The 24874-nt window shown below is 49.8% G+C and overlaps 1 pseudogene; it reads left to right on the plus strand.

Moving 5' to 3' along the window:
* The first annotated feature begins 1771 nt into the window (after positions 1-1771).
* LOC129737384 (hydrocephalus-inducing protein homolog) overlaps positions 1772-24874 on the plus strand; it is a 68146-nt pseudogene continuing 45043 nt past the window's right edge.

Here is a 24874-nt window from a genome sequence, read left to right on the forward strand (position 1 = left end):
CCCTCTGGAAATAACTGGTGTGGGCATGATGAGCAGGATTAGTTTCAAGTGAAGTGAAATTACAGTTAGCAAATTGAAACAAATAATCCAGTTACTCTCAAGACCCAGTAATAAAGCACTGATACCCAGATTAGTGTTGTATCATCCCCATTAGATTTCTCTCTTAACGAATAGTTATTTCTGGCTTTCAATCCGAGCTCCAGCTGCAGCATGCCCTTGTGTCCGTAGGACCGTGCTGTTCTCTCATGTTCCCAGCAAGGACAAAAGGAAATGGCAACCCTGTTGTTCCCTGAAACTATGAAGGGCCTGGTACCGTGAACATGCGCAATGCTGTAGCTGTTTCGGGAGTAATGAGCTGAAAGTATTGCCTCGTTTGCAGGATGTGGGTCAAACTTGAGGGGAAGGGAATGGTGGTCTTTGCATAGAATGGTGTCTAGCTGTGTACAGCAAGTCCACATGAAGAAAAATGATGTGGAACAGGAGGAAGCAGGAGGGGGTAGGATCTGTGATTTTTTACTTATTGTCAGGATGTAAAATAATTTTAGGGTAGAGCTGGGTTTGAGGCCACTGGTCTTTCAAGTCCCAGAAAAAAAAAGAGGTGGGGACATCCATCTGTTCCTTGGTCCAGTTAGCCAGAAAGGGAGGGGAAATGATTTCTCGTCCAAAGTAGTGCTTAGTAAATGCTGTACATACTCACCTTTGACTTTTGTCGGTGCTTGAGACCCACTTTCTGGGGGTGTTTTCTTTCCCTTTCTTGCACACCCACTTTTTGAGAGACAGATGGGGAGGTTGTCAGCAGGCTGGTGATAGAAGAAGGATGGCCCATGGACCTGTCAAGCCATGCTGCCTGCAGGATAAGGATGCTTGAGAGGAACTGCCATTAGGATAGCCTGAAGTGGCCAAGCTGTCACATCTGTTGTATTTCTATTTGAGCTAATTGCTCATGCGACTTTAATGGTTTCATGCTTTTATTTCTGCTGCCACAGCTTTTCATGCCTGTAGGGAGCCTAGAGTTTGGGTGTTAGTAAGTGAAAAATAAGGCCCTCATTCTCCATGGAGAAAGGCTCTTGGGCATGGTAATTTCATGCCTGGAAGGAGTCATATTTGCTGGATAAGTTTTGTAACCTAACCAAATTAGCTTTGAGAAACCATAGTTGTTAATCAGAGTATTGAACTCTATGGTCCCTTAGTTAAAAACATCACCAACCTCCTTGCACAAAGGATGGGCGTTTGGTTTGCAAAGTAGGAGAGCAGTCTGATTTTGATGCTTGGGGCAGCAGCGATCCCTGGGTGTAAGGTTGTTCATAATAGTCTGAGCACTTAGTAGGGTCAGGCACAAAGTCACATCGGGTCAGCTGTTTTTGCAAAATGAAGCAGTGAAGTGACATTGTTCCCACCAAAAAACTTTTAAAGAGTAATAAAGGACAGTTTGGGTATTAATAGAGATTTGGATAATAATTCCAGCAAATAGTTCCAAAATACATGGAAGAGGGGGAGAAGATGAGAAGTGGCAGCAGTCTTTGATGTGTGTTTGTGGCTTGTGGGACTGCGCCCACAGCAAAAGGCTGTTTTGGGGTGTTTGTTCTGGGCTTTTACTTCTATCAGTCTTAACTCTGCCACTGAAATATGGTCTAGTTATGAAACAGGGTGGGGATGCCGGCTGCTCTCCAGTTATGAAGGAGCCACAGCCCGGAGACACAGCTGTCTCCTTTGGGTCTGCCATGGAAGGGGATGCTGGGTTTTCCAAGTCCCGTTGCTGTTCCTTGCAGGTCAACTGAGGCATGGCCACTGGAAAGCCCCGCTGGTTCACGGGGTCCTCCAGGATGGCTGGTAGATTCCCGAGCCAAGTGGTAGTGCCTCGTAAGCCGAAGCTAGCCAGAGGGACAGAGAAGCCTGCAACTGTAAGTACCTGCTGCGGCCAGGTAGGAGCTGTGTAAGGCTGGAAACTGCCCCCGCGTCCTTCCTCTACCTGCCCCTCCTGTTGTCTGGCAGCACTGTGAAGCTGGACACCACCTCCCCGTCTCTCTGCTGCCATGCTTCTGTCGGAGGTGGTGACCATGGTGCGGTAGGGGATGGACTGTGTGCTGCTTCAGGGGAAGTCCAGAGTTGTGTCTGGATGTGCCACTGGAGCCATTTAAATGAACGTACCGGGCATTGCACCGGAATAGCTGAAGCGTGAGCGTGTGCTTCTCTCCGCCCCCTTTGTGTGGGCAGTAACGTTTTGTCACCTCGGGATGCTGGCCAGCGCTGCTCTGACCATACCTGCCCTCCAGGCAGCTGGGCACGTGGTGGGCTGCTCAAACTCTGCCTGAAGGTTTCGAGAGGTATGGCTGGTCCCAGATGGAACAGGTTCCAAAACAGTTGTTCTGTCCCGTATCCCGTGTGGAGCACAGATCCAGCGCTGCAGACAGCAGCGGAGTCAGGGCAATTCCTCCTCCCCGTCCTCAGACAGCCCTTTGCTGACCAGAGCTCACTTGGCTGAAGATGACCTGGTGCTGAAGCTCTGTCGAGGAGGTACCTTTGCATACTTCTGTGGAGGGGTCTCGGAGGCCCAAACAGAGAAAACAAGTGCTAATTCAAAAGAGATAACTAAAACTTGGAGCCATTCCTCTCCACCTCAGTCTTGGCACAACACTGATTTTCTGCTTTCCTGACTCACCCAGCAGTGACATCTCCACATGTGTGGTGGTTGTGAGCGTTGTGCAAGGGTGGAGTTAAGGGATTTCTGGTAACTCCTCCCAACCTTTTTCAAAGGTCACTGGCTCACTCCGGCCAAACTGGAAAGGAAACAAATGCCCGAAGAGCAAAACCCCCAACATGTCACATCAAATCACGAAGGAGAAGCTAACGGGACAAAGCTACTTGTTTGGAGCATGTGTATTGCACTCTCTATCATTAATTTACTAATGGTAAATATTTCAACAGGTAGTTATGGGACTTCCAGGACTATCCTAGCGGCTATGATCACAAATTATTCATCGGTGGCTCTTGAAGAAGAAAAGCCTTTCTGAATAAAGGCAGTTCTGTAGCTCTTGCTGGTGTTTTGCATTTCAGCTGACTCCCTCTGCCCTCCTGAAGGAGATGTCTCTTACCACCAAGCAGAGGCTGGCCAGCACTCGGGAGATGCGGCGACCCCAGATTGTCCAGATTCTAGACATGAGCGAAGCCTCCCATCGTAAGGTAGCCTTTTCTTGCCCTTTTCCTTGCTGTTTGATGTGACGTTTGAAGAGAGCGCGTGCTTGTGACAGGCTTGCCTCCAGCTTATCTAAATGCCTTGGTGACTAAGTCCTGTTGTTGTTTCAGACTGCTGCCGGTGTGGAGTTCCTTCTGCTGGGGGAAAGGTAAAACATTTTTCCCCAGTGAGATGTTGAAGTCCTGACCTGCGCTAAGCCCGTATAAACAACCTCTGTTGAAGTTGGTGGCTTTTGCTGGAGATGAGCTACTGCGGCTAAAGCATGATACTGGGGGAAGGCTGGGGCGGGCCACAAGGATGCAAGCTTGCAATTTCCCACCTTCCTGCTGAAATAGCCAGCCCTTGGTTTGGTGTAGTCTCTGTCGAACACTTGGGGTCATAGGATGCCCTCAGTGGTGGCAGCATTGGCCTTTGAGGGCTGAGGGCCTACGGTAACTACTCAAGGTGTAGCTAAAGCAATTGCATGAATGCTTTGGGTTGGAACAACGAGTGGGACCCGTACAGGGTGTTAGATTTTTCAGGCTGCCGGGTACACAGGGGAATGGCCCTGGGCAGAGGGGAGTGGGTGTGCTTTATCTGGATCAATGTTTATTTACACGTGTGTTTAAAGCTGCTTTTCTTACAGATCTGCTTAGTATAACACACGTTCCAAAGGGGTAGATGACTGAGGTAGGCTGTTGAGTGGCAAACTGCCAGCGAGAGACCTGTAGCAAATTGGTTAAGGATTGCCCTAGACAGCGCGTGAGGTTGGGAACGCCTCGGACGAGCGCACACAGAACTGGCCGTGTGCTGTGGCCGCTGGCTTCAGCACGACCCTGACTCCTGTGGAGAAGCAGGAGACGTGCCTGTGTCTTGTGAGTGTGAAGAGTTCAGCTGGAAGGGGGGAGGCAGAGCAGGGAGGAGTTTTCTCAAAGTAACGCCTCGGCGCTGTAAGCATTTGCTGTTTCTGTATGTTTTCAGACCTGCTTCTGTAGTGGTATTAAAGAAACTGGCAATAATAGAATATAATGAAGCATCCATTTAAAGCTCGTGGGAAAAGGAGATGCCAAGTCCAGCTTTACTCAGATTGCCCAGTGATGCTGGGAAAGTACCTGGAACTTACCACCTCATCTGTCGCTTTCTTAACGGCGGTGTTCCTTTCTGGCCTGTCTTCTCTTCTTCCTGGTTTCTGGGCTGTGTGTCAAAAAAGAGATTTGAGGATGCGTTGGGCTCGGTCTCTGTGTCTCAATGTAAAGATGATCCCCAAATTGTTTCCCATGGGGTCTCCTGTAAATTCTTGGCTTTCCCTTGCTCCACGAGTGCTTACAGCTCTTGCAGTGAGTGCTCTGGAGCTGTGTGACCGTGTTAGCCCAGGGCTCTGCCGGAGGTAAGTGCTGCCTTGCCTGTTGGAGAAGGAGACCTGGAGAAACACCTGCCAAAAGAGCTGCTCGCTTGAGCCTGCTCTAGTGTGGCCCAGAAACTTTTGATCTGCTCAGAACACAGGTGGGTGAGCTTCTGTTCCCCTAGCGTGAGCTGGGCAGGCGTACTCACCAAGGGACTGTCCTTCGCTGGAGGCCAGTGTTGTATTCTCTCACCGATGAGTCTTTCTCCCCGCGGCTGAAACTCTCTGCTCTCTTTTGCATCTCCAGTTCTCGGCAGTTGCCCTGGAACAGAGCTTGTTCCGGCCTTTCCCATCAGAGGTGGTATTTCAGAGCTACGTCCCCGATGAGGTCTATGAAGTGCCACTGATTCTGAGGAACGTGGACAAGGTAAGTGCTGGGATGTGGAAGTTTAACCCTGTGCTGGAACTGGAGAGCAGTGTCATCCGTGCGGTGCACAGCACAGCCAGTCGCCTGCTGCAGCACAGCGCATCCAGAATAAAACGTCTCACCGCCTTTATTTTGCAAGACGGTGGAAATCTTGCCATGCTGAGGTTTCTCCCCCTGGTTTTGGCTGTGTGTTGGTGGTACCTAGCTGAAAGGAGCTTTTCTGGTCAGCACCTTTCCCCGTGGCAGCCCTGCACGGGTGGGAATGTTGGGGGCTGTACAGTTCTTCCCTGCCCTCGTGCTTTCCCTCGAGTGTGCACCGCGTCCTGGTGGCTCCGTGGTTAATCTCAGTTTCCACAGGGCACCTCTGCCTCTGGGTGAGCTGCACAGAGAGCTGAACGGGCTGTCAGAGCTCGGGGTGGGGTCTTCTCCACTTTATGCTGGAGTAAGTTATAATTAGTGGTAACAGCGCTTCAGGAAAGGTGTTTTGAAACAGCAGTGGAAGCAGGCTGATTTAGCAGCAGCAGCGGGAGGCCTTTAGGTGCCCCTTCAGGCTCCTGCTAAGCTTAATTGGGTTCTGCTCAGGTTTTCCTGAGACAACGTGATGCTCTGCTTCCCCTTTGGAGAGCCACGGCCTGTTTGGAGTAAAGTGCCCTCAAAGGTCTCCACCTTTACTTGAAAAAAACGATCATTTTGAGACTTCCCAAGAAAGCTGAGAATGGAAAAGTTGAAAAATGTCAGCAGTTTTGTTCCACTGTCAGGAGGGAAATTGGGACCTTTTGAACTTCAGCTGGGGAAACGTTTGCTGGAATGAGGCATGTGCCAAGGGCAAGCTGGTGGGAAAAGGCAGGAGGGAGGAAAGGAGCTGAGCTTGGTGTTCTCTCCCTGCGCACTTTCATACACGCAGGGGTTTCTCTTGATACATAGCAGTAAGTGCACGGGCAGTAGAGACAGGTCAGAAAGAGGGGTGTAATTAAGGATACTCTTCTGTAATGAAGAGGAAGGGGTATGCGTGAGGGCAGGGTGGGATGGGAAGATGGAAGTGTGCACAAGAGACGGTGAATTCGCCTCCTTTCCAAATTTCCCTGTTGGGGAGGGCAAACAGGTGGACAACAAAAAAAAGCTGTCGAGGCATACTGCAGGTGGAAGAACAGCAAGTCCAAGTATCTCCTGAGATAACAGGTTGTGACAGGGATATGGGTGAAAATGGAAGACCCTTTGGCAAGGAAGGATGCGGGTGTGCTCCCTCAGTTATTCCGGGAGAGTACTGCACCATTCCTGGTCTGGCATTTAACTTGGGAACATTGATAAGATGCAGCATGTGTGCCTGCACCCGGGGGATGCCACTGGTGTGATCTGCGCTGAATTTTGGGCAGTCTTTGCTGTAGGTATCCTCGTCCCTGATTAAAATGTGCCTCAGTCCTCACTTTCTCTCTTCCTACTCTCTGCTTCATTCCCACTGAGTCTTTGGCTTCACCTGCTCCATTATCCATGCAGCACTTCAAAATGTTTATCTTTGCCAAGTACCAGCCAACAGGCAAACAGTTAATTTGCTCTATTCATGCTTCCTCAAGTGGAAAAGATCATCTGCATTAACATTTCTGCCATTCCCAGTAAATGATAATAAACTTGTACTGTGTAAAGCTGCACCTTGGGATTTACGTGCCCTGTGAAGGGGGAGGCAATGTGTGAACTGTGGTTTTTTTCCCAAAACAATGTAGTTTTGAAGCTAGTTAGAGCTCAACCACTGGAGAGCATGGGTGTAAAAGTAAGATAAGCTCCAGGAAAATCTTTGGTATGTTTTAAATACAGAAAGACAGAGAGGATAATCCTGCGAGGGTGTTATATTCTAAATTGGTTGGCTTTTGGCGATGTCCTGGAGAAAAGCAACGTTGTGCTCCGTCTCAAGTTTTTCGTGCCAGTTTCCCACATTCCTCTGAATCATACTGAGTTACACTGCATGGTAGCCTGAAGTTGTCTGCCCCATAAAAATCCAGCTGACAGCAAAATATATTCCGCATAGAGGCTCTGTAATCATGCAACTACAGAAGTGCTGTACTATATACTTCCTGCTCTTACCTGTGTTGTAAAAATTGCTTTTCTATTTTCAGGCTGTTCCTCAGCACCCTCAGATGTTCTGGGTGGCTTTTGCTGAAGGTCTGAGCCACACGTGCTCCCCTTCTAAGGGACATGGTGACCAAAATGCTTGTCTGCACTGTGAAGTTGGCTCCTGGAACTCGCCGCCCCAGGACATTGCTGCGTTCCAAGGGCGTTTGGAGAGTTCAGGACTGCCTTGGCCACGGGTTACCAGGCTCGGGTGGGTGGTGCAGAGTGAGCCTCCATTTTTTCCAAGCCTCATGTGGGGTTGTTGTTGATCCGTGAAGCTGCCCACCAGTCCAAATCACCTGCTTCAGACTTTGAGATTTGGCGCTCAGGGGTTGCTCTCTATGTGCTAGGAAAATGCCTGTGTGCTGTCTGTGTGCTGGTGGTGCCCCAGAGGGCAGAACCGTGCAGCAGGGTGCCTGCAGGGACTGCTGGGGGTGGGCAGGGGTCCCCAGGGATCTGGCTTGCCTGCGCTGGCAGCTGCCTGGCTACAGTCACAGGCAGCAGGAGCCTCCGGAGAGCAGAGGTTGGCTTTTAATAATGAAACCACCACCAGGCAGTGCCAGTCATGTATCTCGGGGCAGAAAATGCCTTTGAGGCCCCTAGTTGATAGGCACAGCCTGGGGGGTCGCCTGGCTTTCCATCACTTGGCCAGGTTGCTGGCTCTCATCCTCTGCATCAGCCTTTCCTTGTAGCATATTGTGCTTCTCCCTTGCTTCTTTCCAGCTCCCTTTGGATTTTCCCAGCCATCTCTCTGTTTCTGGGGTTGTCTCTTTGTCTTCCTGGGTCTCCTCCTTTTGCTCTTCATTTGCTGCTTTTATTCCCAGTAAGGCCACAGTATCTGTGGTCCCCTCTTGCTGGTCTGCCTACATGGCTGTAGCACCGCAGCTTGACTGCCCCGCTCAAACCCAGCACGTTAAAGTGAATTTCTTCCTTCCGCCAGGATTAACACGTACTGTTTGGCGTTCAGATAATACATGCCCCTTCTAGGGGCATGTCTGCCTGGATGTGTACGGGCAGAAGCCAGCAGATTCTCTGGGCTTATTGAATACACGGGTGACTTGATTCAGATATTATACCGCCGTGCTGCTGGTGTCTTCCCTGCTTGGCCCTTCCTTCATCGCCCTGCTGCCTCTGGCCTCGAGCTGTTTTGCCCAGGCAGAAGGGATTAATGTTCACTCTTATGTGTTACGTGTATGTACCTCCAGAGCTAAAAGTGCTTTGTGAAGGTGGTATCACCAGGCCTCTTCTCCCCCTGTTTCCACAAGCTGCAAGATCATACTTTCCTCTCTTTTCTGCAGGTTCCTGGGCTGGTGAAGGTCATCTTGGAGAGCTCACCTTATTTCAAGCTGATCAGCCACCATGCTGTGTGCCGCAAGGTACTGCCTGGCATGCTTGCGACTTTCCGCATCGTTTTCTCCCCTGATGAGAACAAGGTGAGACTGGAGGTCCCAAGAGGTGTGTGCCTTCAGTGGGAGGTGAACCTGCGGGGCTGGGTTCAGAACAGGGCATCTGCTGTGGGTTTTGAGGCACTGTCCTGGTTTCGGTGGCATTGCACTGGATCTGCAGCTGGGGGAAACTTTTCCTGTGGTGAAGATGATGCTGTCATAGGCTGGAGGCTCTTCTATGCTTCAGACTGTGATTATCCTTTGGTGCTGGAACGTTTAATGCCATGTCTGTTGGCTTCAGGGATAAGAGTGCACTGTGTGGTGGGGTGGCCTCTCATGGTGTTGGTTTCTAGTATCTGACTATTGCTGCATAATTACGGGTTTGCTCTGATAATTATAAATACAAAAGCCTGTTTGCATAAATACAAACCTGTTGTTTGGAGGACCCAAAGCTGAGCCTGATCAGAGTGAGGACCACCACCTTTGAAAACTGGAGTTGCTTCTTGAATGCATATCGTGTTGGCCGCAGTAGTGAGACGGCGGAACGTTCTGTCTGAAGCCGGCACTTTTCTTGCACACCGGTCATAGCCCATGCCGTGCTGCGAGGTTTGCTCTAGGCTGTGGTCAGGCAGCCTGCAGCTGGTCACATCCTGGCTGGCAGCACCATGCGATGCCACCGCAGCAGGGACTGACGAGCTGTGCGTTCCCTCCCTGTGCTTTCCTGGGCGTTTTCAGGGGAAGGCGCACGTGGGACAGTAGGGAAATGGCAGGGAGGGGTGCTGATAAGGTGTTTAGCCATCGCACCTCTCTACTCGATGTTAGGGGCTTAATTATGATGGAAAACGCTAGGGGAATGGCTAGATCCAGAGAGCTTTCCCCTTTCCCGTCTGGCAACCAGTTCCCTGCCTCACCCTGGGCTGGAGCGAAGGTGATGCTTTTTCATACCCTCTGTGTTCCAGCCTTGCCGCTGTGCTGCCCCTGAGGATACTTGCCCACCTGTGCTCCAGCTGTGATTCTAGGGGAGAAGATGCGCTGTGCTCGTGGCAGGGAGCCAGCCTGGCCCAGACACGCTGAGCTCCAGATGTCTTTAACCAGCAGGAGGCTGGTGTGCTGCAGAGGACTGAGGCATCTGGAGCGCACACAGGAGTGAAGGGGCAGGTAGCATCTGCAGGCAGAGTGTTAGCCTGGAGCCTTTGGGCAGTCACGCTGGTGTGGCTGTGCCTGCGTGCATGGGGCTGTGGTTGCTGTGTCAGCTGGCACCTATTCCCTGCCCCGTGTGCCATGCTTTTGCTCGGAGGTTGGAACGTCGGTGCTGTGGCCCTGGCAAGTCTGGCACTGTGCCGTGATGTGAAGGGGCGGCGGTGTTACCTGGAGGCTTGTTAACGCAAAAGGGTTTAGTACCTGGCATGGAAGGGAGGAAGCCCTGCAGGGGAACACAGACAGACAGGCTGACTCTTTACACCAGCACTCTGCTGCCTCTTGGCACAGTTCTTTGCGTGACTTTGTGGGTGATGCAAGGTGAGGGGGTCGCTCTGAGCCAGCTGGTGTTTCTGTGCCAGGCCAGAGGTGCAGGCTCTCTTTGGGCACAGCTGTTCTCTCATCTTCCGTTTGCTGCTTAGACTTAGTTGAACACCCTGTCCTATCCTCAAACAGCATGGCTGTAGCAAACTAGAGAGGAAATGCCCTGTGGTGCCTGGCTCCCCATGCTTGTGAAATGATCTGTTGCTTTGCGGAGGGACTGAGAAATTGTTTTACGTCATTCGTATGGAAGGTTAAAACGATGTTGGCTTAGGGCAGTTCTCCATACTGCCCAAGTGACATAAGAGCTTAATCTCACCGAGGTAGGCTTTGCAGGGGACACTGCTTCCTTTAAAATGTGATTGACTAGTATTCATGAGCATTCATTTTTGGGATGGAAGTAAATCGGTTCCCATGAAGGGCAAAGAGCTGCTCTTCAACTACAGAGAAGCAGCAGAGCAACACATGAACATCACCCCAAATAGAAGTAGGGTGAGGTAACTCCCAGGAACACTCATGTCCAGTACTTTGTCCCTTGTCTTGCCCTTGAACTGGTGAGTGTGTGGCATTAGGGAGCTGTGCCAGCGAGGTCCTCTGCACAGCTCGAGCGACACCCTGGCGGTTTCTGCCGACCTGGGTTTTGTGCTCCTTGCAGGGCATTGGGAGAGGGATGTGGGCTGCTTGGTGAGGAGCACATGGGGACTCTACAGCAGAACCAGAATGTTGTATAAATCGAACTTTTTGTCTCGTACTTGATGGAGTGTGAGTCAGGAAAGTGCCGGAGTGCTGTCGCTCAGCTAGAAATGCATCAGTAGCATGGTCAGGATGTGCAGAGCACCTTGAAAAGCCCTTAGCCAAGAGGCAGGCTTTGGGAGATGGTTCTGTAAAGCCACCTGTGTTGGGCTTGCAGTTGCTTGCCTGCAGAGTATCTGTGTGTTGGTTGTGGAAGGCTCAGGAGTGCTGCCTTTGAATAACTCCTACATCTCTGATACTGCATGATCCACAGGGACTGTGGGTAACCCAGTGAAGTGGGGTCTGGGTCTTCCTGATGAGGAGCCGGTTTGTGTCATTCTCTTGCTTTGAATCTGTTCTTCCCTGGCGTAAGTCTGACTTCAGTGAAGTCACTCCTGATTGAAAGGAGTAAAATTGTGCCTCAGCCCTAAGTAATAGGGCCATGTGAGTTGTTAGTGGCTGAAATGCCACGTAGCCCTTTCTTGGAAAATGAGCAGTTTCCTACTGTCTCGCAGTCATTTGGGAATGTGCCACGTGGTCGGACTGTCAGAAAAGGAATAGCTGACGCGCCTCTTGGTTTATTGGCACTTGTGTTATAAATGAACTGCTAATTTTTCTGCTGGGCAACATTTCCAGTTTGTTACTCTTGCTGCTTCTGATTTGCACGTTTCTGTTTTATGGCTCCATTGTACAGCGTGGGTGTTCTCGTGCCAGCCCCTGTTCCCGTGTGTTCTTGCGTTATGGTCTGACGGCCTCTGCTGAACTGGAAACCATTGTGGCACTGACCGGCAGATAAACAACAGACAGAAATACTTCCATTTGTGCGTCCTTCAGGCTTATTAGTAGTTTATTGTAAAGGAAGAAGGAAGCAAGAAGCACATAAAAACATGGCAGAGCTTATTCTGTGTTGTCCTCTTGCTCTTTTCACTGTAGCAGTGCACTGTTTTCAGGCAGTGCAAGTTCAGTCTGTGAGGTTTGTGAAATTCATTGCTGATGCTCAGTGGAGACTGAATTAATGCACATTGATTACTCTGGAATATGACAGGACGGTGAGTTATTGCATGACTGAAATGAAGTCCTTTAAAATTCAGCCCAGCCCTGCTAGATGTTTTGTTGTGCACAGAAGCTATTCCAAGAATACTTTTAAGATGACTCTTGTGAGGAGGAAAGGGGCAGAAGACCAAGGCAAATGGCGCGGCGCCACAGGAACCTGAAGCCAAGTGACTCATTTCAAAGACTCCTGCGAACCGGCGGCTGAGGGGGGCAGGCGCAGGGGCACCCCCTCTGCTGCGAACGGATCTTCATCCTCTGGTCTCTCCTCTGTTGTCACGGCCCTTATTTTCCAGCCTTTTTTTATATCAGGGTTTCAGCAGGAGCTTTCCCTGCTTGGCTTGCTGTGTTACCTCATGCTACAAGGATCTTTTCTTTGCAAGTTGGCTGCTGCAAGGAATTCAGTGAAGCATTTGGGATAGGTTATGCAGGGAAACTGACATCTGAGTTTGGGGTTCTGGGCAGTTAGGCTTGATATTGCTGCGACAGTAATTACTGTTAGCCTGAGTTTACAAAGAGCCTGAAACAACACCCAAGACGAGCAGCCGCTTCAGTCTCAGTGGGTGCCAGTTCAGACGCCAGTGGTGATACCTGGAAGGCCAGAGCTTGTAATTTACTGCTTGTCACAGGGGAGCACGAGAAGGGGAGCCATCGTACAACTGTCTGTATCTTCCGTGAAACTGAGAGGGGAGTTGTATGCAGGATGAAGTCGTATTTTCATGAAAACCTATAGCCTGAAGCTGTGTCTAAACACAGCAAACTTTAAAGCATAGATGGGATGCAACCCCTCTGTCATCCAGGCACGTTTATTTAGAAACCTGGTCTTAAACAGTCTGCTAAGGGTTTGCAGTTGCGAAGCAGAACAACATTTTGAACTGGTCTCAACTGTGCCCCTAGGCTGCAAGCAAGTGCGTAGCAGGGTTAGTGCCCTGGTAACACGAGGCAGTGCTGAAGTAGAGACTTTGCAACCTGTTGCCCCCAAGGGAGGGCAATTCAGCTTTCAAAAGCTTAAGGGACCATGGGTTCACAGTGGCACAAACAGCCAGCTTCTGCCTAGCACCCCTCTTGCCTTGGGTTTCCCCCTGTTTGGGCTGGCGCTGCATTCAGCCTGGTGCAGGGTCCCACGTTGGTGGGGTGGTAGAGCGTGGCTGAAGGGTCAGCCCGCTCTGAAGTGCTGAGTCAAGCCTTGCACGGGATGCCATGTCCCACGGTGTCCCTGGAGAGGGGGCTTGGAGCATAATGTGCATCTGCATGAATGGCGAGAGGCATCTTTCTCTCTCAAGGTCGTGGTTGTCTCTGTGAAACCAAATCCTTGTTGCTTTAGCCTTGCCCTCAGGTCCCTGGAGAAATCCCTTGTGCATTGCTGTGCAGGTGGTCCCAGCGCCCCTCACCAGCAACGGAGCTGGGAAGGCTGCCTGTGCTTGCTTTTGGGGGGGGATTTATTTCTTGGGCTCTTAATTGCATTGCTGTTGATCCATTTGCTCCTTAGCAATGACAACACCTTGACAATTACTTCCTTTTACTTGCTCCAAGTAGCTCCAGTTGTTGAAGTTCCTTTTTTCTTTATCCTCCTGCTGATCTGAACTTGCATCCTCCTCTGCCTACCTGGCACCTGGAAGAGGGAGCTAAGTAAATATGGCATGCCAAGACTTAATAAGGCAGGTAGCTTTCAATTGGCTTTGCAATGCCTTTGTTACAGTAGTGTGGCCAAAAGAACAACAACAACAAAAGCAAATAACATTCTTCATTTGCTAATGAGTTTCTGAGGATCGAAACAGTGCAGGACGTGAAGTAGCCAGGTAATAGGTGCTTTAAATTCATATGGGCTGCCCATAGCTTTTATTTTAGAGGGCTTAGGCTGCAAGATTGAGTACAAAATTGCTAACTCAGAACGACTTGCTGAAGATGAAACGCTTTCCTGAAATGCGGTATTAAATCATGCAGGTTGCTTGCTGCAGTTCCCTTCCTAGTATTTTACCTTCCAAATAGGAAAAGCAAAAGCCCTTCTGCAGTTTCTAGGGTGAATATTTGAGATGTCTAGAAAAGGAGATTATTCTTTTTGTCTTGGATGGGGCAGCATCTGTATTGACAAGCTTAAACCCCAGCTGAGCAGGTGGTAGGCGAGGTGCTGGGTGGTGGGTGAGGCGCTGGCTGTCAGCGCTTGCGTTAGAGCAATAGGTACGTGTCTGTGCCTGGGCTGGCTGCCTTAGGGCCCTTCCAGGAGGGGATGGGGACGGGAGCAGGAAATCCCAGCTGTGGGGGAGTCTGGATCGGTTCTGCTGAAGGGAGTTTGCTGCTGTATGCAATTCCTAAATCATTAAAATCCTAAAGCGCTTGCTGCTTCAACAGTGATAAAAATATCAAATTAATTAAAAGCACTGAGGAAAAAATCAGGGCAGCCAGTGAGTGACGAGAAGCAGAGTTTTTATCAGCTCATCCATAAGAGCGCTGCTGGGGGTAATGGCTCCTGGCCCTATGGCAGCAGATTTACCACTGATTTCAGTGGGGGCAAGGTGATAGTTCCAGCGCAGCGATGCCACGCCATACATCTGGAGACTGCTCTGCTCATCTCTACAGTAACATGATTTTGGTAATTTGATTGGCCTTCCTGCTGCTAAACGCCAGACAGCCGGGGCGCGGGGGGGATTGCCTGGCTCTGTTCTGCAGAAGGCAGTGGCTGGGACTGCACAGCCGGCTTTGCTCTGGTGGGGTGTCTGAGTGTCCCCCGTGTGCAGCTCCCGATGCCGCCTGCCTGGGGTGGGTGTGCTAACCAGGCACGCCGTCACTTACTCCTCTAGAACAGACCTTACAGAGGGGTGTGATTACGGCATCAGCCAGGGCTGTCTCCTGTGCCCCCTGAGGCTGGGTGAGATGTAAAGGGAAACGGAGTTCAGACACAGGAAGAACTAACACCCTTTAATTCTAGCGCAGAGGTGGCATAGGCTGCTGAGGGCAGGGGTGGAACCGTTAGCGCTTCTAGGTACTTGTGAAACCTCTCGCAAAAACAGTTTGGGTCTGGAGCTGAGCCAGCTCTGGTGTGGGGAGATGGATCAGGTGGCTTTTGAAGGGTGCGTGTCCCCAGCCTTGGCCCTATAACGCTGTGAGAAGGGGCAGGAAATACAGCCGTACCCTGCACTGCCCTGACGCTGCCGCAATTACCGTGTCCAGCTTGTGAAGTATTTCACCGAAGACTGACCGTTGACTATGCATGTGGTGAAGTCCTTTTGAAAGTGTACCTGAGCATCCCCTGCCAAGCTTCAACGAGGTCGCCGCGTTGCTGGCACTGGAGTTAGTGCTGTGGCACAGCTGGGTTCTCAGTGGTGCTTCCAATAGTCTGCAGTGGCGATCGAAGCAGGTTGCGTTAGTGCTGTGATCCCTTGCATGAAGAGACTGTTCTGGTGTCTCGGAATCAAAGCATCAGATAATTGTGGTGCTGCCAGCTTGCTGCAAAAGCAGGTGAATCAATGGGGTTGTTTCTCCTTTGCAAGTTAACGACCCTGTGCAAGTCATGCTACTGGAATGAAAGCTCATGAAGGTAAAAAGTACTGTTGCGTTACTGAATGATACTGCTACAGCCATAGAAAACAGCAGCTTTCCTTCTGCCGTGGGGAAAGTACTAAAAGCATTGTGCTGAGATTGTTTCTTTCCCCGCAGGATTATTTCCACGAGCTCATCTGCATCACAGAAAGGGGAGAAGTTTGTTGTGCCTCTCCGAGCTATAGGTGCCCGAGCTATCCTGGACTTCCCCGACCAGGTGAACTTCTCAGCCTGTCCAGTCAAGTACAGCACCCAGAAAACACTGCTGGTTCGCAACATCGGTAACGGGGCGGCCCGCTACTGCATCAGCCCTCAGAGGTAGGGAGCTCATCTCTTTTTGTGCAAAACACTGTTGTGTGATAATACAGTTGGTAAACAGCGACAAAAAGGAGCCAGAGAGCGTGAGCTGCTGTACTGCTGCCGTGGCTGGAAATGGGCAGGGCACGTGGGGTTTGCTGTTGATTATAGTGTTTGAAGCATGGCGCAGCCTCTGCTAAAACTCTGCAAGCTGCAGAGTGGAGTTTTATAGTGCAACGGTGTCTTCAGTGCACAGTCGTGCAAGACTGATTCTGTTAGATTGAACGAGCAAATGTAGGAAGGCAGCTGGACTGCCCTCGGGCTGTGTAAGATCCTGCGTGGCAGACGACAGCTCTAGGAGCTCAGTTCCTGAGGACCAAAGGCAGTGTTAAGAAATGGGCAAGCTCTGAGCTGGTGGAAGAGACATTTAAGAATTTATCATCAGCTTTACCAGCAGTTTGTCTATAGTAGCAAGTGCAATCAGAGATGATAGATCAAAGCAACTGGTATTGAGACCCTGACAAAAACCCTGTGGGGTCCAGAACCTGGTTTTCCAGTAGGTTTGATCTGGTCCCTGGGATCCACTATTCTTCATTAGAATGAGCTCTTAAGTGGAGATGAGCTGGCAGCGGCTTCAAACCTGCACTTTAGCCCCAAAGCAGAATGCCGATGGGCGCACAGGCAAAAGGTGCAGCAAATGGCTGGTGCGTGGGTTGGGAGCCTTTTCTGGAGCTTTGTCTCTCTCAGATCTCCTGGAAAGTGCTCTAGCATGCTGTAGTAGCTACCAGCAACCCCCTTGATCTTCAGTACCTTCTGAAGTGGTTATGTGGCCCTATTGACCAAATATACCCATTCCCTGGGAGGCCACAAGCACGTGGCATTTCGGCAGTCTCCTGGTCAAGCGCCTGATGTGTGCTGTGTCGTGGACAGCCTGTACTGTTCCTCTTGGTCTGAGAAGACAGTCACTGGTTTTCCAGTTTGCTGAACTGGAGAGGGTAATGCGTTTTGGAAACTGCACCTGCAAGGAAACCACTTCAGCTGGCTGGTAGTTAGCTCCGTGTTGCTTGGTCCCAGAGGTTTTGGTGTAGGAGCTGAGGTCCAGAATGCAGCAAAGACGTGCCGTCTGCCTTAGTGCACCTGAGTTGCTTCGGTTTCTTCCCCAGGAAAACAGGGGTCAAGAGAAGGCTCTTTGCTCTTTCTCCTGGGAAATGCGAAGGTCCAAGAGGCTTCTACCAAAGCCTGGCAAGGCTGTTGAAGCAGGCTTCCAGGATGCTGTTCAAGCAGGCTGCTTCTTTTCACTGTGGAAATACATAGGCAGGAACTTGTAAATCCCTGTACAGCTTCCCTCTGGGATTTCCAGATCTACTTGTCACCACCAAAACAAGTACCCAGTCGTGTGTAGCATCTCTTGGCAATGTCCTTGCCAACTGTTCTATCGCGTGATACGGCGTACGTTGAATCCTGCTTGATATGGATTTTATGCTGAACTTCACCAATTGAATGTTTCAGTCCTGACTTGCAACAAAGGGATGGGAAGCGTTACGAAAGCTTTATTTCAAACTACACAAGAAAGTACAATTCTGAATAACTGGATTGCGTGTGCGCAGAGATCAAAAGCTGGTAAGATTTCCCATGTCAGCCAAAGGCATCAGTCATCTCTTCCATTTCGTTATGAACTTTTGAAAGCCAGTCTGAAATTTCAAACTGATGATCTTTGAATATAAGCAGCGTTTTATTCTAATTAGGTCGCCCCCACTTTCATTCAGATTTCTTTTTTAAATACTCTGAGGTTCCTGTCTTTCTGCTCTTTTATTTTTTTTTGCTTTAAGTGTTCAGCGAAATGTCATAACGAATTCCTCATTGGGAACTTTCTTAAAGGTTGAGTTCCTCTAATGCCTGTGTGTCTACCATCTGCCTATATATATGCACAGATGTATAAGAAATAATATGAGAAATTTGGGGAACACGTGAAATGGAATTGGGCTGCCGGAGAAGATAAAATCCTAGAATAACTTTGGAAGAGACCTCTGGAGATCATGTGAGCAAACACAGTGCTCAGAGCAAGACCAGTGTCAAAGTTTGATCAGGTGTGCACTCAACACGAAAAGTAAGACCAAGTGATACCAGCCTTCGTCTTTCCTTCTCAAGGCTGTGCAAAGCCATTTATCCCAGCATCTCCCTGTATGTGCTGTGCTCCAGCCCCTAAGCTCCTCTTCTGTAGAAAGGCTTTCGTGCCCACCAGCCTGCACTGCCAGGGATTCTTCCATCCCAAATACAGGTTTTTGCATTTTCCATCCCTCGGCTGCATGCGGTTCTGCTGTGTCCCCTGAATAGCAGCCCAGCCCTCCAGTATCTCGACTGTACTCCCCCAAGCTTGTATCCTCCACTCAAAATCCGAGTGCTCCCCACTCTTGACCAGGTCACCACGTCCCCTTGCAGCCTGGGAGCAGAACAACCACGTTCTCCCTGTGCGATGAGGCCATGGTGTGCCAGGAGTGGTTTCTCCAGCCAGTGCTGGGGACTGCGCTGGGTGACAGTGGGTTCCCTGCTGCTTGTGCTGTGAGAAGTTGCTCAGGTGCCTGCCCCGAGGTCCCAGGTGAGCTCAGTGGCTCCAGCAGCCCCAGCAGAAAAGAACTGGCCTCCCAGCTGGCATGACAAGTTGGCTGGAGAGTCTCACCAATACACTGCTCCACAGGCGAGTAGGTCATTAGCTGTTAATTGTCTTTGAACAACTCTACTTACAGAGGCTTTCGCGGGAGAGACCGTTTTCCTCCTCATGTCAGGGGATTAATTTCCCTGCGTTAGAGGCTGTGACCAAGGCTGCATCATTATTAACGACAGGGGAAGTTTTTAGTTTAATGTCATTGCATTCTTTTGAATGACTCCCGTAATGATTGTTCAGCATCACAAACACTTAAACCTGTGCTTTGGACATTAATGCGTGGTGTTTCCTGTCCTGGAGAGCTTAATGTGTAGATACGAGACGCAGTATTTAAGAGTTATGGCATAGGTGGTAGGAGTGCCAGCCTTACAGACTTACATTCAGGACTGTTTTAGTCTCTTCCTATTTAGTGGAGAACAGAAGCAGCTTTAGTGTGTGCTTAACTTTTGCTGAGTACGGATGTAGTGTTGTGTTAAAGCCAACATCAATATCACATAATAGTTTTGTGTGCCGCTATGTGTAAGCATGCGTGCACGTGAGAGGGGGAGGAGGCTTAGTGGGGTAGAAGGGAATGAGAGATCAAAGTTTGTGGACCATCAGCTGGCCTCTGTGTCCTTCATTCTCTCTCTGCACAACTGAGACTTCTTAGTTGCTGCAACTTCTGTCTTCTGGCCTGGGCGAATTCAGGCTCTTGCCCCTTTGCAAGGCAGCTGCAGGCGCCACAGTTTCCTAGTCCAATGCGCCGCTCGTATCACTTCTCTCTGCCTCCTTTCTCAAAATTCCCTTGGCATCAAGCGTAACCTACCAGCTTTCACCTTCAGTGCATTTTTCAGCCCATCTCCAATGCTAACCTTTCCTCTCGGTCAGTACTGCGAGCTCTGCTCTTGCAGCGGGTCACTTCATAAGGACATTCCTTGCCTCTTACAACTTTATCTAAGGACTTGTGTGGTGTATTTTACTCCACGGCAGAGCTCTCAAATGAATCCACGGGGCCAGTTCAGCATCCTTCTGCTGTTGCTTGTTCAGAACTCTCCCTTGCCGTGGTATCTACCAGAAAACATGGACACGTTTTGACTCCTCTTTCGTAAAGGGGGGGTGTGTGTGTGTGTGTGTGGGAACCCTGACACCAAAGCACTCCCCATTATGCAGCTTGGCTCTGTGCCTGTCCTCCCCCTGCATGCCCATACCCAGCTGTTCACTGCATAGTGTAGTAATAAAAAAAATAAGTGCAGCACTCAGTGCAGCACTGCCTTTTCCTGACGTTACACTGTGCTGTGCTGTGCTATGGGTTAGAGAGGATCTGTCTGAGAAGGTCCATTTAGGAATGTCCCACCAAGCTCTGGAAGCTCAGGAAATGATCCTACATGGCACAGTGCCAGGAGCCGCCTTGCATCCCTCCCTGCAGTACCCATTATACTACATGGAGGTGTGGGGCTGGAGAGTTACCATGGGATGTACAGGGATGTGACAACAGAGCCTACGTGCAGGGAAAGAGGGAAAGAGAGAGCTTGTGAGATGCTGGCTCTGTGCAGGATTTTTTCAGTATGGAGATGGAGTCTTGGATGCTTTGACCTAACAGACTGTGTTTACTGGAGTGGTTACAGTGCTCGACTTTGGCTTTTATACCATTACCAAAACATTACGTATGCCAAGATTAAGTGATCTTTGGGGGTTTTTTCCTGCAATAGGTCTTAGTTGACAGAGGGGGCAATTCAATCACCAGTAATTTTACTGTCGGTCTTGGGGTTGGAGGCAGCTTTTAATGAAATCAATTCTCACAAACTCAGATGATTTTATAATGCAAATTAAGGCACCAGAGGAGTAAAGGGGTTTTGGTTGTAGAAGAGAAACATACCATGGGACGAAGTATGTTGCAGCCTCGTTGCACGCTGCACTGACTAAACGTATGGTTCCAGGAGGAAAGGCAGCGCGGTAGTCGGGAAAGCCTGAGCCACAGAACTGTCAGCGTTGTTCACTTGTCAGTTGGTTGCTAAATTGTCAGGAGTATTTTGCCCGTGGTATCCTCATGGGATTTAACTTTTGCCCAGCTTGGGGAGCTGATGCCTGGTGAAAGCAAGCAAGATGTAAACGCCAAGGCAGATCACAATGAAATTGCTTACTAATCTGGTGTTGTTCCCTTTCTGAAGGGCAATTACGGGCAAGATCTCAGCAGGTTCTGCTGGGAAGGTCTCCCTCAGATTGGTGCGGCTAGATGAGTTTATACAAGCTGGGGATTGCAAGGCACCGTTGGGAGATCTGGACCTGTGAAAGTTTAGATGTTGTACAACAAAGCAAACGTACAAATGGACGTAGTTGAAAAGCATGTCAGAAGAAGAGCTATTAATAAACCTCCAAACCTTATCTTTCCTGTTTTGTCAGGAGCAGTAGTTATTCATTACAAGGGTAGATCTAACAGGACAAGAATTACCGTAAAGAACAGCTCACAATTAATGGCTAAAAGGCCAAAGTTTAGCCTGCCAGCTTCGTCTGTTGGCAGTGGTTTCCGTGTGGCTATTAGTGTGTCAGGGACGTTTCCTTAGCATCTCTTATCTGTAGGCTGCAGGGAACAGCTTAGTGATGTGGACTGAAGTTCAGAGTTCAGGTGAAGCATGGACCTTACATCCCTCTGGGTCTTGGAGAAGCAGGTCTACGTGAGGGATACCAAGCTCCTGCTACAGCAGGAACCAAGTTGTCCTGTGGGTACAGCGTGGGGTGGGAGGCAGGAGGTGCGGTGTCTGACTTGTGCTCTGTTTCTCAGTCCTGAGAATGAGTCCTGACCTCGGTGGGATCCTCTTCTCTGGTAATTTGAAGATGTGAAGGTATCTACTTTCTCGGGCATCCCCTGAAGTCATCCTCAGGAGTGTCATTCCCATCCCAGCTATCTGAGGGCAGGGGTATGCAGACATGGGGATGGAGTAGGAAGGGCATGGGATGGGAGGTAGTGCTGAAGTGTGGCCCTTACCCGGCAGCTTTTCTGTTCTGGCAATGTTTCTGGTAAAAACAACAAACTAAAAGAGGTGGGGGGGAATTTTTCTGTGCCTTTCCCACAGCAGGCAGTGATCCCCGCCAAGCACCAGCAGAGCCCTGCCCAGTATAACCAGGCACAACCCCCAGCGCAGGTGCAGGGCCATGTAGAGCAGCCCGGTTCTGAGGCTGGCGGCGCCTTGGCTTTCCTCCTCCCTCTCAAAAGCCTCAGGTCCAGCACGTGAACATTGCGGGCCCAATGCTTCCCCATTAGTCACTGGCGATGTTCTTGCTAGTCGTGATGGGAGCAGGTCAGGCCCCCAATTGCATCAGTGTCTCCTTAACGAGCAGGAACTCCAGCAGTTTCATCAGCTGTCACTGCTTCCATGAGCGAAGCGAAGCTTGCGCATGGCTCCATTTTTTGTCATTATTTCTGTGGGCTGCACTCCCCAATCACTGTAAAACTCTGCAGAAAATATTTTTAAGGTGACAAATTGACCACCAGCAAAGCACTAAATCCAATAACTTTTGCTTTCTAAGTGAGGCTGTACAAGAGCCGCAAAGCCCAGCTGCTGTTATGCAGAAACATGTTGCATCTGACTTTTCCCTGAGCATTAAAGGACTGAATTATGTGTCTGTCAGCTGAGAGCTGTTTACCTGGCGACAAATCATAATTGCTCTTGTTAAATCTAAAGTACACCGACACATTTTCATACTATTTCCCACACATTGCACAGAATTTCTCTAGTAGGCCAAGCAAACAGTTACCAAGCCTGGATTACAACCCAGAGCCCCAGACTGCATTGCTTGTGAATACGCAGAAAACCTCCTGTTGAAGGTGCCTTGATATGCTCCTGCTAGCGGTGCTTCATTTAGCTAGAGATTTAATTGTTCAGGCTGTAAATGGGATACTCCTTTGTGTCTTGTTTTCTTGTTTCTGTATCACTCTAATCTGCCTTTGCACTCGTACAGATTTTTCTTTGCTTAGAACAGCTTTCATTGAAATGCTGATAAAATGTGCCCTTTCTGAGGCAAAACCAGGATGCTTTCAAGGTAAAAAAAAAAAAAAAGAAAGATAGATTAATTCTGCCATTAAAGTCTAATTATTCTCCGGTCATTCAAGAATAAACTTCTGTTCTCCCTGTCTGATTTCCAGGCTGTAATCTCACTGGGACAGGTATTGCCTTGACATTTGCATCTCTTGAGGTTTATAGGTGGCAGGAAAAGACGGATTCCTGAGGAACTCGGTGTCAAGTTGTGCATGCAAATAACTCTTGCCATCTCCGTGCCCTTCAAAAACCCTCCTCCGATCGTATCGCTAGCAGTCAGACTCTTGAGCCTTGCTGCAGAAAACTGGATGCAGGGTATGGGGGAGACGAGGTCATTTTATCGCTTAGGATCTTCTGAGGGCTGGAGCTCTTCAGGAGTTGGGTCGGTGGCTCAGTTCCTGGCCCTGTATGTTCTCTTTTTCTGCTGCTGACTGTGGTTTCTTGGCCCCTTGCTAATACAGGTGAGCTGGAGTGAGCTGGATGGCAGAAGGAACGTAGTCCCCAAAGGTCCCACAATAATCCTGATGTGCCTCTCCGTGTTGCAGCCCTTTCTCTGTTGATCCCTCTGCTGGGACTCTTGGGATTGGCGATGCCGTGCAAGTAAGGGTGGACTTCCACCCAGAGAAGACTGGTGATTATTCCAGGCCCCTGACAGTTCACTATGACACAGGTAAGGTCTGGGCACTGCATGGTGCCCAGTCTCTGCGTCCTTCAAAACAGAGACCTTTCAAAGCAGAAAAATGTTAAGCTTGCTTTGCAGACTACTTCTAAAACCTTTTCTTTCAAAACCTCTGTATGTTTCGGTGCTTAAGTGAGCAGGTAAGGGGCAAAGGCTGCGTGTGCCCTCGTTCTGTGTGGCTGTGTGCCGGTCTCTCCCTGGGGGATGCTGGTGTCGGCTGGGTGCTCTCCACCCAGCACCCCCCATGACTGCCATCTGCCATCATTCCCTGTTGTCCCGGTCACCTTAATTGCCTCTCCAGGTGTATCTCCCCTGTCCCGGCTTTGCCTCAAAGAAAAGTGACAAATAGTTGGTGTTTAGGGGGCTTTTAAAGTGCATCCCCTCAAGCAGGAATGAGGTTTTTTGGAATCGGGTTTTGCTGGGAGTTGCTGAGTCGGAGGCGGGAGGAACCTTGATTCTCCGTTACGGTGTGCATATGCACGTGTGAAGCTTCATTCCTTGGCGGTGCTATGTTTGAAGCGCGACGTGGGAATGCGTGCCTCTGTCAGACTCGCTCCAATGCCGCTGTCTCTTACACATCTGTCCCCTGCACTGCTTCTACGTTGTTTTGCCGCAGAGCCTTGTTCTTTCTTTTTGCCTTCTCCCACAGCTCACGACATCAGGACTAATGCAGCCAGGACTTGAGGGCTCTTGGGATTTGGCAGGAAGAGCTCGCTGCCTCCCGAGATAGGTGTAAGATTTATATTAGGCTAGGAGAAGCTGAGGTCAGGCCACAGAAACACCATCAGCTTTACGCTTCACTGAAGAGTAAGCGGGGAATATCTTTAGGAAAAGGCGCCATGTTAGAATGCTTCTGTCGGCCTTGGCTCAGCAGGGGTATGTTGTGGTGCCGAACGAGGCGCTTCCTCAGTTGCGTGAAGGCACTTGGCGTGTGTTTCCTCTCGCCTGAGAGGGAGGTTTGGTTTGTCCCTGTTCCTCAGCGTTGGTCCTTGGAAGTGCGGTGTCCTAACCGAGGGGATACTGTGTGCTGCTTTAGCCCGGCAAAGAGCATTTTAGTTGTCTTGGGTTTGTGGAAGTTACAAATGCTCCTGTATCTTCCAAACACTTATGTAGCCTCACGACTTATTTCAGCTTTGTCTAATGTTTTCCAGTTATTGACATATTCACGGAGAATGGTTGATGCTCACTCAGAGGAGCTTATTGTTTTGGGTAACAGTTTCTAGGACGGGTGACTGAAATATCAGCTAGGGAAGCACAAAAACGTGCCTTATTTGTATGCCTATACAGAATCTATAGGATAAAATTCAGAGGGCTAGAATTTCTCTGGGGCAGATGAGCAGTGACAGTGGAGATTAGGGCCGTAGGGTTTATACTTTGTGACGGAACAGAGTGAGCGAATAATTAGGGCCAGGATCTTCGTGGCTTGCTTTGAAAAACCTGAGAGTCTTGTTCTTACTGAAACAGCTGGTTCCCCCATAGTCAATCTTTGCAAAAGTGATTTGTGTGGGTAGGCCACGGGGATAAACTCTCTGCTGGCTCTGAGATGGGTGTTTTCCCAGGAACACGTGCAGCTCCCTGGGAGATGAACCCAGGATTTCATTCCTGCCTGCCAGTACAATGTTGCAGTTATTTTGAAATAAACTACGAATTGCGAAGGAGAGCAAGGGGATAATGAAGGGATTATCTCTCTAGCTTTGAAGCGTACAGGTAAGTGAAAGGCTGCTGAGATGAATGGCTAAAGTGAAGCAGAAACGTGTAATCAATCAGTCTTTCGAGGTGTGGTGCAGAGTTTATTGCAGGAGTAGTGCAGAGCACCAGACAGCGTTCCCTGACCTCGCGTGGCGAGCCCTGGCTCATGTGTCCGGCACCACGGCAGGCTCCCTGTGACGCGCGTACAGAAAGCAGCCGGGTTGCTCTTTCAGAGCCACCAACAGAGTGTTTATTAAGAAACAGAAGT

Source organism: Falco cherrug, chromosome 14 (genome assembly GCF_023634085.1).
Source record: "Falco cherrug isolate bFalChe1 chromosome 14, bFalChe1.pri, whole genome shotgun sequence".
NCBI lineage: Eukaryota > Metazoa > Chordata > Aves > Falconiformes > Falconidae > Falco > Falco cherrug.